Source organism: Triticum urartu, chromosome 3 (genome assembly GCF_003073215.2).
Source record: "Triticum urartu cultivar G1812 chromosome 3, Tu2.1, whole genome shotgun sequence".
NCBI classification, from domain to species: Eukaryota; Viridiplantae; Streptophyta; class Magnoliopsida; order Poales; family Poaceae; genus Triticum; species Triticum urartu.
Window position 1 is genome coordinate 403,063,344 of NC_053024.1, and position 22,916 is coordinate 403,086,259.

The following is a 22,916-nucleotide window of genomic DNA, read 5'->3' on the forward strand; positions in this document are numbered from 1 at the left end:
TGTATTGAATCCATTCAGTTTAAAGTTCATGGTTGCAGAGAAATCAGCAAGGAAGGGTGGCAGAAAGCGTCGAGGAGAAAAATCAAGAGATCTGCCCGATGACCTCTCAGAGCTGTACAAGACAGATCCTGAAGAGGATTACAATCAGCGCAAGACACGAATCCAATGGATTTGACGATATTGGGCAGAACACTGGTCCAAGTACAGGTTTGTGACAAAGGAATATGCTGAGAAGAATGCCATCAAGCGACCATGGGGAGACATCCTCTACAAAAATCTTCAACCCAAGTCCAGAGATGAAGCCATTGAACAAGGCTTCTATCCCTGCATGGTCCGTGGACCACAGCCTGCGGATGCTGACCCATCGTCACTGCTATGGTGTCGTGACGACAATCTGTTCAAGCGCAACTTCCAGTTTGCCCAGAATTCGGCGAAGCAGAACAAGAAGTCTTTGGGATTAGACTTCAACCCTGGTCCCTCTGCTCCCCGTGCCGATGGGACCCACGAAGCTGAACCCAATCTTGTTGGGCCCTTCTACAACTTGGAAGGTCTCATCACTCATATCGTGGTTCAAGGGACAGCCGTGAATGAGCCTGCAGATGACGCTGAATCAGATGAAGCGCCTACAGCGCCGAAGCCAAAGAAGTTGAAACAGCCTAAAGCTTCAAAGCCTGCCTCTGCACCAAAAATCTCACGGGCGAAGCCACTGGCTACTGCACCTCCTGAAGAGAGTGTGCAGTCTGAAGATTTGTCATGCATCTCCAAGCCCCAGAAAGTCAAGATGCCTCTGCCACACACCGGCCAAGAACTGACAGCTGCTGCTATTCTGCGCAACGATGCCATCGATCTGTCCAGTGATGAAGATCTTGCAGATGACGCTCTTGAGCAACTGATCAAGAGCAAGGAAGAAGCAGAAATCTTCAATGATCTGCCTCTCTTTGACGTGGCAATCATACACAACTTCATTGATGAGTGGTTTGACACGCCCAACCTCAGCTTCGAAGATCTGCAACTCCCAATTGGCCTCAGTGTCGCCTTCCATGGCGCCATTGCTTCAGAGCTAGCTCTAGCTCAGCGCATCGTCGAACTGAAGCAAAAGATTGACTCTGAGAAAGCTCAGTTCAAGAAGAATATGGCTAAGCTCAGCGTGCAAGAGGTGAAAAACTTCAAGATTATGCTGCACGAGCTCAAAGAAGCCTTTCTCAAGAAACGTGCAGAAGCTCAAGGTTCTCGTGAACGCATGAAGGTCCTGACTGACAAGAGTGTGCAAGCCTACAATGAGGCTGAGAAGCGCAAGGCCCTTGGTCGTCCTGGCATCGACCCCAGGATGGCTGCAAAGCAGCAGAAGAAGAAGCCCGCTATGGCCGAACCCGACACACCAAGGCAGGAAGTAGATCCCATTGTCTTCCCAACTAGCATGACTGGCTCAAAGCCAAAAGCCAGGTCTACCGCTTCAGAACTGAAGAAGACAAGGACTGCTGAGGCTGAAGCCCGAAAGAGGAAACATTCTGAAGCCTTTGATGCTGCTCCCTCCAAGAAGAAGAGGAAGACCAGGAAGGAACGGGCTGCTCCCACAGAGCCCTTAATTGTTGAACCCATCTCCATGGTTCGCCCTGTCGCTGAACACCAAGAGCGCCAGCTGACTGTCCATGAGCCTGCTTCCACAGAGGCTCATGAAGCTGAAGACTTTCCAGCAGCTGATCCCACCGCTGCTAAAGACATTGGTCACCATGACCATGTTGAAGAAGATGCAGTTCTTCCTCAGATCGAGCACCAACAGGTATCATCGCATGTGCTTACGCACAGCGAACTCATCAGCATTGGTCGTCCTCTGACGCCAATTGCTCAGGATGCATCATGGGCTGATCACCCACAAGCACAAGAGGAAGATGAATTTGAGGCCCAGCCAACTCCAACTCCACAGGCGTCGCCAGCGTTACGCAGGCTTCGCAAAGGACTAAGGCCTCCAGTCTCCGAGTCTGAAGCTAAAGCTGGTGAAGACATTCCGGCTGCATCAGCCGATGAAGAAGAAACCCCAAGAGTTGCTACACCCCCGTCTCACCAAGAAGCTGTTCTCGAGGAGAACGTGACTATGACCGACCCTCCAGCTCATCAAGTGGAGGTCGAAAATCTTGAGGCTGCCACCACCAACACCAATGAAGCCACTGACGCTATCATGGCTGAAGCAAATGTGGAGCCTCCACCAACCCAAGAACCAGAAGTCAGTGAAGCAAATGATGCTACTACTCCTGTTCCTGCGCCTACTGCTGGTCCTCAGTTTAACTATCATGTTGAGCATAGGCCTCAGGTACAGAAGCCAATTCCAAGGTTGTCTTTGGTTTCCAGGTCCTGCATCAGCACCTGGATCCTTCAATGTCAACGGCTTCAAAGCAGACAACACTTTCTTCAATAGCTCCAAGAACCCCTACTCAAGGGAAAGAATATCTTCTGATCGGTTCTGGAGCTATCCGCAGCGAAGCTATTACTCCTGCATTCTGTACAATCAAGGTCGCATCTTCCCACATAAGCGTCTTGACACAGAAGCCATAGCTGGTCTGCCCTGTCTGGAAGAAGCTCTGGATTGCTTCAAAGAGGTTGGATTGTTGCCATTTGTCACCGACCAAGAGCACTGGAATGAAGAGTTGTTGCTCCAATTCTATGCCACACTTCACATCCGTGGGTACAACAGAGATCCGAAGACTTGGGTCCTGGAGTGGATGACAGGAAATGTTCATCATGAAGCCAAAGCCTTTGATATCATTGAGCTCACTGGTCTGCCCACTCCTGGCGATCTCTACGAACCTGGCTGTCAGCTTCACAGTGAAGCTATGGAGAGCATCTTTCAGAAGCCTGAACCAAACATGAGCCATATGCTCAATATGATGAAGCCCTTGCCACAAGATGTTGCATATCCTAAGGAGTTCTTTGTTGAAGATCTTGAGTATCTGCCATGGACTATTTATCACATCATAAGGCGAACTCTCTGGCCTATCAAAGGACATTCTCCCCATGCCAAGCTGGAAGGTGCAATGAAGACTTTGGTCTTCTATATTCTTCATGGCAAATGCTTCAATGCACAAGACTTCTTCATCCGCCAACTTGCTGCATCAGGCTCTGATCTTTTTGGCTTGAAGTTCTACGCTCCATGGATAATGCAGCTGATTAAACTCCACTCCGCTATCTCATATTAGCCATCTGCTCGCAATCATCAGATCTTTCTGCCTGATGTGGATATGTCCATTGAAGCTATTTATCCTGAGCCTGCCAAGGAGCCTCTTAGTCTTTAGAATGCGGAGCATCAAAGTTTCTCTCAGAACATTGAAGGAGTTGAAGCAGTCACTCGTGTTTATCCTTTGGCTGGAACTACACGTGCACCACATCCTGCCCTTACTGAAGCCACCAAAAGCACAATTGCCCAATGACCCAAGAAGCGCACTCGTGTTCTCAATGACCGAGAGCTTCTGGTGGCTCTTCATCGGAAACAGGATAGGCATCATGACTGGCTGAAATGCCAAATGCAAAGCCTCTTGGTGGATGTCAACCGCATTCGTAATCTTGCCACCAAGAATGCCTTTGTTGCACATGAAACCTCTCGACGCACATGGAAAGGGCTGACGCTTATGTGCTTTGAAGATGATCTTCAAGAGGATGGCTTCTCTGAACACTTCAAGTTTGACTCCACACCTCCTCGAAGGGCAGTGCTGCGACGAACTCCATCTCTTGAAGACTCTGAGTTCTCTTCCTCTGCGGCAACTATGAATGCCAGAGTGATCGAGGACGAAGACAATGCTACTTCACCGCCCCCTCCTTCAGCACGCTTTGGCACTGCTTCGAGTTCTTCTGCACCGCCGAACACCACCGACGACACTGCTGCTTCACCTACTCTTCATGGGAACGAGTAGATGCTCTATGTCTTCAAACCTTTTTGGTCCTTACTGACAAAAGGGGGAGAAGCATATGAGTTTGATAGTCTTCAAGAGGGTCCCTTTGGGCGGTTGCTTTATATTTTGCCTAGTGTTTACAACTCTCATTTTGATACGTTTGGTTCTTTGAGTCGTAACACTTAAACTCGATGGTCGTCTGCTACTTATTTGCTACTTTGTGATGCGATGATAAATTTCGCATGTGCGATGATAAATTCCGCACTTAGATCATTTTGCAGACGTCCATTTTCCATTATGCATGTCATTATCTTCACATACCTTCACATGCATAATGAATTGTCATCATAAGTTGAAGAGGATCTCCACAAGTACAACCTGCCATGTGCATTTGCATTCCAAAAGCAAATTACTTATATGCACATCTTCAGGGGGAGCCCTTGCAGCTTATGAAGACAATTCCTTATCCTTTTACAATTTCACATATTATATTCCCCGTTGAAAACTTCAACTAGTTTGTCACCAATCACCAAAAAGGGGGAGATTGTAAGTGCATCTAGTGCCACCCCTAGTTGGTTTTGGAGTATTGACGACAAACCTAGTTGAGGGACTAATGTGTTTGTGAGAATTGCAGGATAACACAGGTAGAAGTCCCTCATTGATTCGTTTTTCCTACCAGAGATGACCCCTAAAAATGTATGAAGACATTGATGTCAAAGGTGGTATGTGAAGATATTCACATTGAAGACTATGACACGAGAAGACGTTGCATGAAGCATATGGAGCTCGAAGACTTAGATCTTTCATAGTTCTTTTTCTTCTTTGTTGAGTCATAGGAACCACCATACCGTTAAGTGGGGTCCAAGAGAACCAGTCAGAATGACTGAAGTGATGCTTAACCAAAACCTATGTCTTCGAGTGAAGACTATGAGAGCAAATCTTGTCCAGAGTCGGACAAGTCAGCTTTGCTTGTAGCCCAAGTAAAGTTTCCGCGTGTGTTTGAAATCTGACTGTTAGAACACGTGTCAGTTCCTTAGTGACCCAGGGTCATTTCAGACCAATCAGGTCGGGTTGCCTAGTGGTTATAGATAGCCCACCCCCTACAACCATAAACGGTTGGCTGCTCAGAGTTAGTGTACGGCTTTTGTCGTTTGAGAGCAACCCACCTCGAAGCCTTTGAGAGAGAATTCCTTGCGAGGATAAAGCCCTAACCACCCAGAGACAAAGAGTGTTAGGCATCACTTAAGTCTTCCTGTCTGTGTGATCTGAAGACTTATTACACTTGAGGACTGTGAATCCTCCATCCGGTTAGGCGTTGCATTCTGAGCATCCAAGAGCCATTGTGGATCGCTGGTGAACGAAGTCTAGGAAGGTTTGGGAGTCTACCTTGAAGACTTACCAGAGTGATTTGGCGAGGTCTGTGTGACCTTAGCTCAAGGGGAATACGGTGAGGACTGGGTGTCCTGAGCTGCGTGTTCAGGACTGGGTGTCCGGGACTGTGTGTCCTCAGGTTTAAATACCTAGCCGCCCTAACCAGATGTACAGTTGTCACAGCAACTGGAACTGGTCCAACAAATCATTGTCTTCAACAAGTCACTGGTTTCATCCTTTCCTTCCCTTTACTCACTGTTGGTCCTTGTGAAGTCGTTGTATGACTGCATTATCTTTTGTCTTCACTGAGTGACTGCTTGATCTGATTGGCTTCCTAATATCTTCCTATCTGATCCTTACTACCTAGCTGCTATTAGTCATTGTGCTTTCACTTCATTGAATACTTGACTATGGCTTGCCTAGTGTAGTCTACCTTCCGCTGCATGATAATAGGTTTATTTCTATCGTTTGTCTTCGAAACTTCCACGTTTTGAAGACTTTCATAAAAATTGCCTATTCACCCCCCCTCTAGTCGATATAACGCACTTTCACTCCAATATGTCTTGCAGGTCTGGCGTATCTCCCCATGCCTTTTTATTTGAATGGCGTCGGGGTGGAGGCTGAGTTTTTGGGTGGAATGCCTCTCTATCGCGGCCACGAGGTTGCCAATCAGCCGTATCATACGCTTCTTCCTCCAGTCGAGGTAGCAACCTGCACTTTGGGTAACTCTTGGAGGGGCGCTCGAGTTTATATTCCTCGGCCGCGAGGACTTTAGTCCATCTATCAGCTAGCAGATCCTGATCTGCTTGAAGCTGCTACTGCTTTTTCTTAAGGCTATTTGCCGTGGCTATAAGCCGGCGTTTGAAGCGCTCTTGTTCGACAGGATCCCCTGGCACAACGAATTCGTTGTCGCCGAGGCTTGCCTCGTCTTCGGAGGGGGGCATGTAATTATCATCCTCCTCTTCTCCATCTGCTGCTCTCTCAGGAGGGCTGGCTCCTCCATTCTCCTGCTCTAAATCTTGCTGGAGGGGATTGTTGTTGTCTTTGGCACTATCTGAAGTATTATTATCTCCTGTGCCGGTATCACCACTTTTGCTTTGGTGGGACTTAGAGCGGCGCCGCTGATGTCGGCGCTTGGGTTGCTTCTTGGAGGGGTCATCCTCCGCTATCTCGTCGCCATTGCCTTCTTTGGGTGTATCCACCATGTGTATATCGTATGATGAGGTGGCTGTCCAGTGCCCTGTGGGCGGTGGTTCCTATTCTCCCCCCGCATCGCCGTCCATAATGTCGATGTCTTCGGAGTCGAAGTCGAGCATGTCGGTTAAGTCATCGATAGTGGCTACTAAGTGTGTGGTGGGTGGGCCTCGAATTTCTTCGTCGTCCGCATCCCAGTCCTGCCGGACATAGTTTGGCCAGGATCCTCCTGACAAGTAGAGAGACCTTAATGAGTTCAGTATGTCGCCAAAGGGCGAGTGCTGAAAATTATACATGGAGGTTAACTCCATGATCGGCGCCCAATGGGATTCGATAGGAACGGGCGCAGGCGGTTTGGAGTCCGTGGCCGGAGAAGGATCCGGCAGTTTAACAGCACAGCTCTCGTGCAAGGTAAGGTCGATGTTTGGCTCGATCGCCGCTGAGGGTAAGGCCTCCATGGCGGGGTCCATCCACCCATCCGCGGAAGGCGCTCCTGGCTCCGAATTGAGGGTCGGAGCGGCTGCCTGTGCGATCTCTTGAACACTATCCGGTGGTAGCGCTAAGCTGTACTCATCATGACCGCGTTATGCACAAGGCAAAGGCTCAAATCCGTCGAAGATCAAGTCTCCATGGATATCGGCCGTGTAGTTTAAGCTTCCAAACCTGACCTGGTGGCCAGGGGCGTAACTTTCAATCTGCTCCCGATGGCCAAGCAAATTGGCCCGCAGTGCAAAGCCGCCGAATACGAAGATCTATCCAGGGAGAAAAGTCTCACCCTAGACTGCATCGCCATCAATGATAGTAGGAGCCATCAAGCCTAACAGCGACGACACAGAGAAACTCTCAATGAAAGCACCAATGTCGGTGTCAAAACCGGTGGATCTCGGGTAGGGGGTCCCGAACTATGCGTCTAAGGCGGATGGTAATAGGAGGCAGGGAACACGATGTTTTACCCAGGTTCGGGCCCTCTTGATGGAGGTAAAACCCTACGTCCTGCTTGATTAACATTGATGATATGGGTAGTACAAGAGTAGATCTACCACGAGATCAGAGAGGCTAAACCCTAGAAGCTAGCCTATGGTATGATTGTATGTTGTAGTTGTTGTGTCCTACGGACTAAAACTCTCTGGTTTATATAGACACCGGAGAGGGTTAGGGTTACACAAGGTCGGTTACAAAGGAGGAGATATACATATCCATATTGCCTAGCTTGCCTACCACGCCAAGTAGAGTCCCATCCGGACACGAGATGAAGTCTTCAATCTTGCATCTTCATAGTCCAACAGTCCGGCTAAAGGATATAATCCGGCTGTCCGGAGACCCCCTAATCTAGGACTCCCTCAGTAAGCTTGAGGAAGAAGTATATGTTGCTCAACCCCCTAGGTTTTGAACATCCAAAGCATCCTGACCAAGTCTTCAGACTGAACAAGGCCCTCTATGGCTTCTAGCAGGCCCCTCGGGTGTGGTATGATACTTTGAAGGAATTCCTCATGAAGAAAGGCTTCAAACCCGGTTCACTTGACCCAACTCTTTTCACCAAAACCTATGATGATAAATTATTCGTGTGCCAAATATATGTTGATGATATTATCTTTGGCTGTACTAACCAACATTACAGTGACGAATTTTCCTATATGTTGAGTGAGGAATATCAAATGTCTATGATGGGAGAATTGAAATTCTTCTTAGGTCTTTAGATTCGTCAACTGTGCAACGACATCTTTATATCTCAAGAGAAATACCTCAAGGATGTATTGAGGAAATTCGGCATGCAAGATTGCAAAGGCGTCAAAATCCCTGTGCCCACAAATTGCCATCTATGCACTGATGAAAATGGTATAGACTTCGATCAAAAGGTATACCGCTCCATGATTGGCTCTTTATTGTATCTATGTGCATCTAGGCTAGATATTACGCTTAGTGTTTGCATGTGTGCCCGTTTTCAAGCTACACCAAAGGAATCACACCATAAGGCTGTGAAGCATATTCTTCGATATCTAGCTCACACACCAACACTTGGATTATGGTATCCCAAGGGCTCGACTTTTGATCTCTTTGGATATTCTAACTCTGACTATCCTAGTGATCATGTGGACCGCAAGTCAACATTAGGAACATGCCATTTCCTCGGACGATCCTTAGTATGTTGGTCCTCAAAGAAGCAAAACTACGTATCACTCTCTACTGCTGAATCTGAGTACATTGCTGCTAGTTCGTTCTGTGCTCAATTGCTATGGATGAAGCAAACCCTCAAGGACTACGACATCAGTGTGAAGAATGTGCCACTCTTCTGTGACAATGAGAGTGCCATCAAGATTGCTCATAACCCAGTTCAGCACTTGAATACAAATTACATCCAGATTCGTCATCATTTTCTTCAAGATCATGTGTTGACGGGCGACATCTCTATCGAGCACGTGAAGATTGAAGAACAGCTAGCTGATATCTTCACAAATCCCTTGGATGAGAAGAGATTTAGCAAGTTGCGGTGTGAGCTAAATATCTTAGAATCTTCGAATGTTATTTGAAAAGGACACACATCCTAACACTTATGCAAATTGATGACTTAGATGTGCAACACACGAAGTAATGTTTTTCTTCAATCAATGAAGACCAATCCTCTAAGTGTGAAGAAATTAGCGAAGAATTTGATTCTCACAACCCTACGACAATTGTAGGCGGCATCTGAAATCATCATTCTTATACGGTGGATCACACCACCAACAAAAGTTGAAAATCTTCAATTTGAGTATTTCCTTTTGAAATTCCTCAGTTGTTCAAATTCTTCAACTTTGCATAGTCTTCACTCTTTTCGATTGTGTTCTTCATTGGCTATATATATATATATCTGAGTTTTCAGTCCTCTATAGCATTCACTTATTGCTAATTCTTCAAGTTGACTTTTCTGCTAAGTGAATGTGATTGGACCCTTCCCCCTCTATGCTACACTCAACCCAGCCTGTTCACAAATTCTTCATGTGCGTTCTATTTGAAACTCGTCCAAAATCTTCACTGTGTCCTTGTCAGTTGAGGAATTTGCGAACGAAACTTTAAATTTTTTATTATCTGAATTTCCAGCCTTCGCCGCTCAAACCGTTCCACATCCCACGATAAGATTATTCTATTCACCCAAGATCTCTCACGATCTCCACCTCACTGTACGTGGGTGACACATGTCTCTAGGATGAGAAGGGTCAGGGGCAGGTTCGTCCAATTTCCTCGGGCGAGCAATTTTTCACCTCGGCTATAAATACCAATCACCCTCCTAAGACTGCATTTACCCCGCTCGAACTCACTCCCTTCTCTTGAGCTCTCAGACCTAGCGCCGCCGCTACTTCCATCATCACCGATGAGGAAGAGCTTCACTGGCTCGACCTCGTCACCGTCGTACTTGTGCCGGCTGTGAAAATCTTCACTCCGCCGGCACCATAGCTGTCTTCCGCTGCCAAGTTAGGGCATGGAAGATCTGAACGAACGAACTTCCCATCTACAACTCCCAGTTCATCACATTCTTCGTCAAGGGTAAATAAAATCTATTTTTACTGCCCTTGTTGATTCTGATGATTTTCACAAAATCTTCAAAAGGTGTTCATTCTTCAACTTCCCCACTCGTTAAACACCCCACATGCATCTGTTCTTGATCTATTTATCTAAGCAATGTTTTTCTTCAAGATTCCTCAATTGTGTGGATTTTCAATCTATACAACTCTGGAACCTAAGTCAAAGACCGCGTAGTGAAATTCCTCAAGACACTCATGGTCTAATTCCTCAAATTTGTTCATTTTGAAAAACTTCTGAGAATGCACGTGACCTCTCCAAATTCTTCACACCTATACTCTGTTCACAGGTACTCATGTCCGCTGCTGAATCACTAGGTTCTCATGAACTTAACTCATTTGCAGTGTTCCTCGAAGACAAATTGCATACCTCTTTAGAGAATTCTATTGTTCAAATTCCTCAGCTGAAGAAAATGGCTGACGGCAAGAGACCTTAGAAGGGAGGGAAGAAATTGGAAGTGAACATAGCTTTTGAGATCCCTGATGACATTTATGAGGACTATCGCACTCCTGATGAAGCCAAACATGGCAAGGAGAATAAGAATCAGCGCAAGGTACGCATACAGAGGATAGAGAGGAGATGGGCACGGGAATGGAGGGAGTACATATATGTCACTCGTAAGTACATGAAGAAATTCGCTTTACACCCTCCTTACCTAAGACCTCCATTGGCACCTGGCCAAGAAGTTGATCCCACTAGCCTCAAGTGCGGTGAGGACTATCCAGATGAATGGGCCAAACGGCAAGCCAAGTTGGCCAAAATGGCCAAGGAAGTACTGAGGAAATTCAATGAAGACTCTGCCGCTGCCGCTGATGAGGCATCTGCTAGCAAGACTAAGAAGGCTATGCCCAAGAAGCTTGCACACAAGCCCAGTTCCTCAGCAATGCCCTCACGGCCAAGCTCATCAAAGCCCTCACGACATATTCCTCAAGCAGGTCCAGTTCCCACTATTGCAAAACCTTCAACTGCTGCTGCAATATCCTCGGCACCTGTGCATCTCGCCTCGTGCCAAAGGACAACTGGTATCTCAATTGCTTTAGGAGCATCTGCAAGTTCCTTAGCTCCTCCTCAGTCCTCAACAGGCCCAACTTTGCTGAAGAAGGAGGCCACTGTTGGACGAGGCACAAGGCCAAGTCCTCACAAGAAGCAGGTCGCCTTCCAAGTGCCATCAAGTGAAGACGAAGCTGATGATGAGGAATTAGCTGAAATCATCAGAGACAGACAACACAGGTCCGGTAGAGCCAAAGGCAGTAACGTGCCATTGTTGCTGGATCCAAAGTTGATCCTAGACTTCATCGACCTCTGGCATAAGGACCCCAACACTCCTCTGCCTGAGCTGAACCTCGCTCCTGGTCAAAGTCATGTGTTGACGACCTTCATTGATGAGGAAAAATGGAAATTTGAACACGGGAGGAGGGTGAAGAAAGCTCAGTACAAGAAAGAGCGCTTTCTAAAGAAAAATGTTTTGAAGCTATCACCTGATGAACTTGTATCTCTACAATCACAAATCAAAGGTCCCAGTGATGAATTTGACTGGTACTATGCTGATTGGCTGGGAGCCAAAGTTAGATTCGTCAAGCTGACAAAGGGATTCACCTCAAATGTTGCAGCCCCAACACAACATGAAATTCCTCAGGTTGAAGCATCTACTCAGCCTACTGAAGAACATGCCAGCACCGCTGATGAAAATCGGGTTGCTGAAGAAAATGAGAGCACAAGGGCTGATGAAGAAATTCCAGCCGCTGATGAAACTATCAGGCCAAAATCTTGTGTTGCGCCTGAAGATCTAGACAGGCCAGTTGAAGCATCTACTACTGCGCCTGAATAAATCGAATAAGCCAGGGCAACTACATCAGTTGTGCCTGAAGAAACTGCATCAATTTCCTCTGCTCCTCCTACACAAACAAGCATCAACCTTCCTTCTGCATCAGAAGCAAATAAAACCAAAGCTGCGAAGCGAGCAACTATGAAGAAAAGGAAAGCATCTGCTTCCTTAGAGTCTTCAGCTCCAAAGAAAGTGAAGACTATGACAAGCTCCTTTGAAAATCCTATAGATGTTGTTCCCATATCAGCCATGCCATCAAAGGAGATTATTCCCTTTGTTAAGGTATATGTGATTCCAAGTGAATCTTACAAAGAAGATCCTTCTTCTGCTATGTCAGAGCAGTTGGATGAAGAAACTGAAGTGGATGATATCCCTTCAACTCCTCTGGTATCATCGCCCATGCCTCAGTTCACAACTGAAGAGGTAGGCATTGAGGAAATAGATGAAGAATATGAAGTTGTGGACATTGGGTGTACAACACCGATTCTAAATGATGACTACTTGGAAAGTCATCACCCCAATTCACCACTGTTCACCCCTCTGCAATAGATTCCTCAGTCCCCTGTCCAGACTGAAGAAATTCATATGGGCTCTGAAGGACATCAAGCTTCACTTCTGTCTATTCATGAAGAAGTTCCAGCCACTAGCGCTGCTGAAAATGTTGATGAAGAAATGGAGGTCAAGGCTGCTGAAGAAATTGCCACTGAAATTCCTCAGCTTGTGGCTCTAGAGACTGTGATTCAAGAGGCTGTGAAGACTTCAACAATTAATCTTCAGCCCAAGCCTCAGAATCCTCACTCCAAGAAGCAGAAGTTCAAGGCTGATGACTTCTTTGCTAAGCACATTTTGTTCTTGAATTACAATCCATATGACTCTGCAAGACTTAGACGCAAGCTCTTCTAGACAACAAGTCAAATGAACTTCTATTCCTCACTGCTGTTTGATAAAGACAAGATCTTTGACTGTGAGAAAATTCCTCATGTGGATATGGAGTCACTGCCATGCTTCAGCCCAGTCCTCAGTGTTCTTCATAACGCTGAGCTGCTCAACTTCTGCACCGACATCTGCGACTGGAATGAAGAACTCATTCTTCAGATCTATGCCACGTTGCACATCACTAGCAATGTTGAATATGTGAATTCATGGGTATTGGACTGGATGACAGAAAACACTCACTACAAAGCACCGGCCTCTAAATTGCTTCACGCCGTCCCAGTCAGTCCTCCCACTGAAGGTGCAAGGCGCCTCTATGATGAACCTGAGCTTTCAAATCATCTGATGCAAATGCTGATGAAGCCTTTGAAGCCAGGACAAGCTCCTAGAACTGAATTCCTCGTCAAGGAACTACTCTATGTGCCAAGGACAATATACATGATATTGACCAAAACCCTCGGTCCAATCAAGGGCTACAACTCTGATGATGAACAAGTTGTTGGCATCATGAAGAATCTACTTTTCAACATCATACATGGTATTCCTATCAACTACCATGATTTCTTCATGAGAACTTTGACCAATGTCGCTCTGTCACCGTTTGAATTGAAGCCTTACAGTCCCTGGATCATGAGATTCATTAGATCAAGCTCTTCAATTCATTACAAGGCTGATTGTCAACGCCATCTCAGTTATTTGCCCCCAATTAAAGCCCTCAAACGAATATTTCCTCAGCTGACAAGAAGGGCAAGGCTGCTGTCATTTATTAAGGCACTCGTCCATTGGATGGACAGTTTCGTAAAGCTGTATCATATTCCACCAATGATGACTCTGCCACACATGCTTCAAAGCAATATCCTCAAGCCACTGCTCCGCTTGTGATGACTGATCGTGAGCTTCTCCTCAGTCTTCATCAGAAGGTCGATCGCAACCACAAGTGGGTCGAGCGTCCGTTTCGTTCAATTCTTCAGAATATGACGATCACACAACATCCTATGAAGAAGAACCATTACTACTTGCATCAAGTTTTTGACCGCACTTGGGCCGTATTGTCTCACCTCTATAGTGATGAAGATCTCAAGCAGATGGGCTTCCAACAGGACTTTGACTGGTCTCAGCCACCTTCAAAGAAATTCAAGAAGGTCAAAGTTCCTCACCTGGTCGCCAGTTCATATTCCTCATCGCGTGATACGGATGAAGCTGAATATTTGAACGACACCATGGCAGGCCCTACTCCAATGGACGGCCCCTACAATGCTGGCGCTCCTTCATCGACATCATGATGATATTCTTCAGGGGCGTTAGTCCTCATTTTTCGCCCCTTTTGGTCATTTGATGACAAAGGGGGGAAATTTGAGTTAGTCTTCAAGCGGGTCTCTATATTTGGGTGTTTTTTTCTAAGTTACAACTCTCCTTCTTCTGAAGTATTTTGTTGGATCAAGTTGTAAACTTAAGTCCGACGGTGGTTTGATACTTTTGCTATGTTTTTGTGCATGCTATTTCCTCATATATGTTAATGCACGCATGCCGAACTACATCAATCACCATATTTCTTCATGCATTTCAAATTCTTCATATCATATGTTAAATGTGTGTATGAATTACAAGATATAGGGGGAGATCTCCATGATTCTATTCTACAATGTGCATTTGCTCTTCAAGGCAAATTCCTCACATATGCACATCTTCAGGGGAGTTCTTCTATATCTTGCAATCAAATTCCTCAATATTAGTATTTACACTTCATATGTTTATCCCCGTTGAAAACTTAACCTATATTGTCATCAATCACCAAAAAGGGGGAGATTGTAAGTGCACCTAGTGCCCCTTAGTGATTTTGGTGTATTGAAGACTTATAGGTTAAGGGACTAATGTGTTTGTGAGTGTACACAGGTCTATAAGTCTATGAGGAGTTTGATATTTACAGAGAAAGTCGACCCCTAAAAATGAGTGTCTTCAACTGAAGACTTTGGCCTTCTTAAGACTTTGAAAGTGAAGAAATTGGTGTGATCCTGAAGACATGATATTCATGCAAGGATTATGAAGCGTGAAGACTTTTGTTTTCATAGTTTTGTTTTTCTCTTTCTTGAGTCATAGGAAACACCGTACTGTTAAAGGGGTCGAGGTAAAACTAAGGAAAAGTTTCCAAGTGATGCCCATCTCAAAATCCTACACCTGCCAATCCTTTCAAGTGAAGCCATTGGAATCTCTTACAGTTCAATCAATTTCTTCAGTGACAGAGACGAAGGTCTTATGGTCTCTGAGGAATTTGTTTTGGCTGAGGAGTTAGGAATTCGCCAGTGCGGATTGCCTACAAGTGAGGAACATGATAGCCCTGAGGAATTTCATAGCCAAATTTCCGACCGTTGTTGTGCTACGCGCCAGCTGTCCCAAAATATCTACCGACCTAAAGGTCATATACTTGAAGGGCATTTATGTCCTATCATGTCGGGTTGCTCCCTAGGCTATAAATAGCCACCCCTACAACCACTAATTGGTTGGATGCTCTGCGAGAAACTAACACTTGTCATTGAGAGCATCATATCCTCCGAGGACTTTGAGCGAAAATCATCAAGTGAGGAAAACCCAAACCCAAACACCTACAAACCCAAAGTGATTGAGCATCACTTAAGAGATTGTTCTTGTGGGGAACCGCCGCTTGTTACCTTTGAGGACTGTGCATCCTCCAGATGGTTAGGCGTCATGGTCTAGAGCATCCAAGAGGAAATTGTGGATCGCTGAGTGACCGAGTCTGTGAAGGTTTGGAAGTCACCTGAAGACTTACCACGAGTGATTGGGTGAGGTCCGTGTGACCTTAGCTCAAGGAGAATACAGTGAGGACTGTTTTGTCCGGGACCGTGTGTCCTCAGGTTTAAATACCTAGCTGCTCCAACCAGACGTAAGACTGTCACAGCAGTTGGAACTGGTCTACCAAATCACTGTCTTCACTAAGCTACTGGTTCTATTTCCTCATCCCTTTCATTTCCTCATTTCTATGTTGAAGTACTTGATCGTTACTGTTGGAAGACTTTGACTGAAGGCTTTCTCAATTTCCTCAACCCTATTTCTTCAGTCAGTTTGTCTTCAGGCTGCTTATCCTGTTTACACGCTACTTATACTCTGTGCTTGTTTTCATTTCATCATGATGACTATGCTTCTGTTCCATTATGCTTGCATCTGAGTACTTATTCCGCTGCTAAGTAGTTCGTTGCTCAGGAATTTCCTCACCTTGAAATTCCTCAGTGACGAATTTGTAAAAATCGCCTATTCACCCCCTAGTCGATATAACGCACTTTCAGTTTTTATTTTTAATTCTACAACTAAATGAACTAGAAAGAAAAACTAAAAAGAAGCGAGAACTATTTTTTTTGGATTTTCTCAAAGTTTTTTTCAAACACACAAGAAGAAAGCGAGAAAAATAAAGTAGCATGGATAATAAAATGAAAAAGTATGAACACCGACAAGTGAAAGGAGTGTGTGAACATGAATGTAATGTCGATGAGAGATACATACTCCCCCAAGCATAGGCTTTTGGCCTAAGTTGGTCTAGGGTCGTGGCTGGCCTGGCAGATATCCAAAGCTATAGTCGGGGTTGTACTGGGCTGCTGCAGCTACCGCTTGGAGAGTGGCCTCGTGGAGGCAAGCGGCCTCCCCTGATCTCTTATACTCATCTGCCTCCTCTCTGGTTATGAAGTATCTCGGTTTTACCTGAAAGTTAAAGAAGCCAGGAGCAGGAAGTGTAACATAGAAGACTCGCTCCCTGTCAAAGATTAGTCGGTACATGATGGACTGTTCGTTCCTCTCAAGAAACTGGTAGCGTATCATAGCATTATAATCAAGGAAAGCTGGTGGTAACTCAATCTCATCCTCCCTTATGGGTACCCCAAGATAATTAGCTAAACGGGTGGCATAAATCCCACCAAAGAAATCTCCATCTTTAGCATTATGATGTAACCTCCTTGCAATAATTGCCCCCAAGTTATATTGTTTATCACCCATTACCGCACACTTGAGGAAACTAAGATCTGATGCACAAAGGTGGCTATGATCACGTTTACCATTAATGCATCTGCCTATAAAGAGAGCAAAATAATGTATGGCAGGAAAGTGAATGCTCCCTATGGTGGCTTGTGTAATATTTCTAGTTTCTCCCACAATGATGCTAGCAAGGAAATCATTATAATCCGTTTTACGAGGTTCACCATGACTGCCCCATTGTGGAATTTTGCATGCATCATTAAAATCTTCTACGTCCATGGTAAATGATTTATCATAAGATCAAATAGAACAGAGTGAGCACTGCGCTGGGATGTAAACTTAAATCTTCGCACAAATGAATCAGTGAGGTGATAGTATTGCCGACACTTCTCTGACACGAAGTCCTCAAGGCGAGCGTTTTGTACGTATGCATCAAACTCCTCCTTGAAACCTGCATGAACCATGAATTGATCCAACGGCCATTCGCAAGGCCGTACTAGAGCTTCCCTTAGTGGTTCAAGGTCTGCCTCACGTATCGCGAGCCTTGGGGCTTGCTTCCTCGAGGAACCACCTTGGTATATCTTCCTAAACATTTTTTTCCTCTAATTTTTTTTGAATTTTTTAGTGACTCAAAATAAAAGTTAACAAAACTCAACAAAATTGATAGCAACTACTCCCACAAGTGCCTAGAGGCTATATCATGCATCAAAACTACTTTGGACCTTATAAGTTTGACATGCAAGCTTAAGAACAAGGTCACGACAACAACAAAAATTTGCAATATATAAGCACTAGAACAAAAACTAGTTGGACCATTGGAGAAGTCACATACCGAAGAACAATCCCCCAAAATAGTTTTACAAATGGAGCTTTGAGCTAGGAGATCGAAAATGGCAGCAAAATGAGCTAGAACACAGGTTTGAGCAATGGTGGAATTTTTCTGGAGGAAGACAAAGTGGATGGGTGCTGGAATAAGTGAGGGGGACCCACGTGGGGCCCACAAGCCACGTAGGCGCGCCCAGGGGGTGTGCGCGCTCTGTGGGCTTGTGGCCCACTGGTGCATCCCCCTGCTGTGTTCTCAGTGCAAAAAATTCTCAAATATTCTAGAAAAAATCATACTAAATTTTCAGGTCATTTGTAGAACTTTTATTTTTGGGACATTTTTTTATTGCATGGATAATATAGAAAATAGGGGAATGATAGTACTTTTGCTTTATTTATTCTAAATAACAGAAAGTAAAAAGTGGGTACAAAAAGTTGTGTTTACTAAATTCATCCATCTCATGCCCATCAAAAGGAATCCATTAACAAGGTTGATAAAGTCTTATTAACAAACTTCTATGAATCCGGAGAATTTTCGTATAACACTAGGTTACCTCAACGGGGATATGCATGTCCCCAACAAGAAGAATAGCATATTACTTTTTGACAGTGGGAATAGGGAATTCAAAACCTCCAATAGTAATTGTTGAAATTTTTCCAATAGAATTGATACTATTCACTTGGGGTAGTTTCTTCGGAAAGTGTACCGTATGCTCATTACCATTAACATGAAAAGTGACATTGCCCTTGTTGCAATCAATAACAACCCCTAGAGTATTAAAAAAGGGTCCACCAATGATGATCGACATATTGTCGTCCTCAGTTATATCAACAATAACAAAGTCCGTTTAGATAGTAACGTTTACAACCACAACAGGCACATCCTCACAAATACCGATGGGTATAGCAGTTGATTTATCAGCCATTTGCAAAGTGATTTTAGTAGGTGTCAACTTATTTAAATCACGTCTACGATACAAAGAGAAAGGCATAACACTAACACCGGCTCCCAAATCACATAAAGCAGTTTTAACATAGTTTCTTTTAATGGAGCATGGTATAGTTGGTATTCCTGGATCTCCTAGTTTCTTTGGTATTCCACCCTTAAAAGTATAATTAGCAAGCATGGTGGAAATTTCAGCTTCCGGTATCTTCCTTTATTTGTAACAATTTCTTTCATATACTTAGCATAAGGAGACATTTTCAGAATATCAGTCAAATGCATACGCAAAAAGACAGGTCTAAGCATTTCAACAAAGCGCTCAACCTCCTCCTCATCCTTTTTCTTGGATGGTTTAGGAGGAAAGGGCATGGGTTTCTGAACCCATGGTTCTCTTTCTTTACCATGTTTCCTAGCAATGAAGTGTGACACCCCGGCTCAGAGGAACCGGAACACCCCGTATCCTAGCCCAGAGTTCAAGTCTTCTAGAATACGACACTGCTTGACATAGAACAAATCAGCTCTTATTACAAAGGATAATGGATACAAATGTCTGATGTTACAAAGGATCACATCAGCATGGCGACACTATGCCTGCTAAGGTAGCTCTATGCTAGCAGCGGAACAACTCATAGCACCAGAATAACTTCTAGCAGCGGAACAACGACGACGGTGGTGAACTCCACTCTGTAGGGACTCTGGCTGGGAAACGACTATCTCGCACGAACAGAAACCTAGACAAACAATCAATCATGGCATCACCTGCAATCTGGCATGACATGCCAGGTCAGTACATTGAATGTACTTGCAAGCTCACAACAACCAAAAGCATCAAGGCAAGACAATAACATAGCATTAACATGTTAACTAATCAATAACTACTATGATGAGGAAACCATAACTAAGCATGATATGAAACTATTAAGATTACTGTTGAACTACCATCTCAAGAACCATCTCACTCTTGGCTATCCGACCAAGCAATAAATCAGCTCGATCACCTCGTGATCAATACCTCCATGTGATCACCGTGTGACCACATCACAAACTGAATGATCATCCTCGAGATCATCCCAATATCATCATCATCATCCTGCCAAACTGTACTGCTCAAATATATCAACATATAAATCACCTATAAGTCATTCCGTCATGTGAGTGTTGATCGAACGGTGTGACCTAGTACGAACTTGTGCCCATGACCGAGGACGCGACTATTGATAGATTAAATACACACTCTGAAGAGGTTAGCACACTGTACCCACATCACAGAACCCATGGCCTCGTGCTCCCATTCGGGTGGACAAACGACGTTCCGACAAAACCAATCTACTCTCGTGACACTCTCCCGACCACTCCGACCAACTCCCCTTTGGGATTATTCCTGGGTGGCCCCAATGTCACCTCGTGACACCCAATGGACACCGTCATGGCAAAACAAAAACGGTCCCAGACAGGGACAAAAGCGCACAAACAACTTGGGCACACAAGGCTTATACCGGCCTACCTAATCAGGGTAGCGCACGCGTATAACCTTCCCTAGTTGGAGGCACCAGCGAGAGGTATAACAATAGACTGCATTAGGGCCTTCCCATAAAGGCAAATGTGACTGCACTAGAAAAGCCCGGTTCGGTGTCACCTGACCAACGAAATGACGGAATTTGTCCCCAAAATATATTTGAGATAACTAATACTCCGATATCATCTATCAACCTGTAATCCTAGTCAGAGCAATATCCAACAAATAATCCAGATATAGTCCTAACCTAATACTCTGAGGGTAGCATAACGCTACTATCATGATGAATCCAAGAATCAAGATACTACTAATCCAATAGCAAGATCAAAATATTAACCTAAGATCCACATGATGACATCATATCCAAAATAATACTCCAAAGCATAATATCCAATACCATCATGAAAATAATATAAGCCACTAATAATCCAATGGCACATGTCATCCTCATAAGTTGCAAAATATTAGTCCTAGAACTCCAAACAACGTCATGGCAATAGCAAGATCAACATATCACTCCAAGAAATGCCATGAACAAATCATATGTAGCTAATGCAAATTTTAAGCAAATTAAATAATTTAAACCATGGCATTGCATTGCAATCATGCAAATGGAAGGTGTGGCCTGCTTCAAATGGATGGATTCACCGAGAGGAAGTGGAGAAGCTCACGGAAAAAATCACCGAAAAATGTTCTCTCTTGGATGGGGCTGAGTCGGAGTTACGAGTGAAAATATATAAGGGTTTGACTGCCAGGGACCTATCTATAAGAAAATTCTTCACAAACGGGCCCCTGACTGAAAAACATAACACACATTTCAGAAAATACGCTTTCAATGAAGTGAAAGCGCATTTCTGGGCGAAGAACACCAGAGTACGCTTTCACGAGAGTAAAACGTATTCCATGAAGTGCGTGTCCACTTATCGACGTCAGTGAGGGCGGGGCCGGGCCTTGTGCTGCTGACATGCGGGTCCCATCGCTGGCTTCTCTCTCCTCCCGCCTCCTTCTTCTTCTCCCTACCGCTTGCCCGCAGAGTAGAAGAAGCTCCCCGACGCCGGTGCTCGTCTGGCCAGCTCCGTCCATCTCCCGCCTCGCTCGACCTATGGATGAGCTCAGCAGAAGGAGCCACACCCGACGGTGTAGGCCACAAGCGCCAGGGTGGACCGAGGTGAACGAGAGCTTGACCATGGCGGACAGTGGTCTTCAGGCGCCGGTGAACTCACGGTCAGAGGCCACCGAAGGAGGAGGTGAAGGGCGGGGAGGCTCTAGGGTCGTGGTGGAGATCTCTTGGTGCTGGAAGAAGGAGGGGAAGGGGTCTAGCTCACAGGAATCGGAGATGGACGAGGCAACGGCTGTGGAGGCCAGGGGAGGCGAGGAGAAGCTCTGGGCTCGAGAGAGTAGCGGGGCGGGGTCCTGGGAGGTGGTGGAGGCTGCTGGTGAAGAGAGGTGCGGCCGGGTATGGCTTAAATAGGCGAGGGGGAGGGTCACAGGCTTGTGTGCCGCCAAGGGCGCGCCAGCCAGCTTCGGCAATGGTGTTTAGCTACATGGGGAGGATGAGGACGACTGGAGAGGGCACAGGAGGGTCACGAAGCAGTAGATGACGCCAGGGACACGGGGAAGAAGAAGCCGAGGTGTGAACAGAGCCGGTTGGGCACTGTTCTCCCGTGGGCACGCGGCGGCAAGTGCCGACGAGGTAGCTGCCAGAGGGGGAATAGGGTCAGAGAGCGTCGTGAGGTAGCAGGGAGTCAGGTCGGAAACCACGGGCGTGCGGACATGGCCGGAGCGACGCGGCTCGACGCGGTCAGTGGCGCAGAGCCCGCCCGCAACAACCAGAGCGCATGACCAACCATGCCAGCGTCATAGTCACCACGAGACAAGGCAAAGAGAGGTCATGAGAGGCAGGGAAACTGTGTCTAGCGTGAGATCCTTCCATCCTGGAGACTATGGAAAATTAAATATCAAAAGAAGAGGCTCTGTAGCGAAGCAAGGCATTGATGGGGTTTGCTGTAGCAAACTTGGCTGTGCACTTGTGATCAACAGGGAAGAGGAAAGAGCCAAACTTTTTGTCTGGGGTGTTTAGCTTAGGAAGGACTATAATCCTGGTGGTTATGAGGGGAATTGGACCAAAAAACAACAGGCTTGCTTTGTAACTGCATAATTGGTCCAGAAACTTGATTAGAATGGTGCACTTACATAGATTAGCCATTTGAGCTGAAATTGGGTAGATCATGATGATATGGACATATTAAGATGCTGTAAAAATTTCATACCAAATGGACTTACCAAAATGGTACTTGCTTCACAAAGATTCTCTCTGTCCAGAAACTTGCAATAATATTGGGGAGAAAATGGCTTGATGAAATGGTCCCAAATTTTGTGGAGAGATGCGATATTGGTAGGAGCATGATTTGGTAATTTCTCAGAATTAATGAAGCAATATAATATATACTTGCTCGACAACTTGAAAATATTAATAGAATCAAAGATTTGAAGCTGTGCTCACATAGATATTTGGATGGAGCTAAAACTTGGAGGAGGGTAATGATATGATCACATGAAGAGACATGCAAAATTCAACTCATTTGGGAACTCCTAGCTAGTACTTCCTTCACAATGGCTTCTATCTGACAGAAACTTTGAAAAATCACTGAGGAAGGTTGGCTACGCAAATGAAGTTAAATTTTGGCATGATGCAATGATTTGGATGTATAAGCATGCCCAAAAAGTTTGGGAGCAAACAAGGAAAGATAGGTGGTACTTCCTTCGCAGAAAACCACACTTGACAGAAATGAAGAATAAATATTGGGGAATTATTTTTGGTCTAGGAAAGGAAAGTTTGGGCCTATTTGAGCAACATATTACCCAAAGAAATTATGAGAATTATCTGGGAATTTT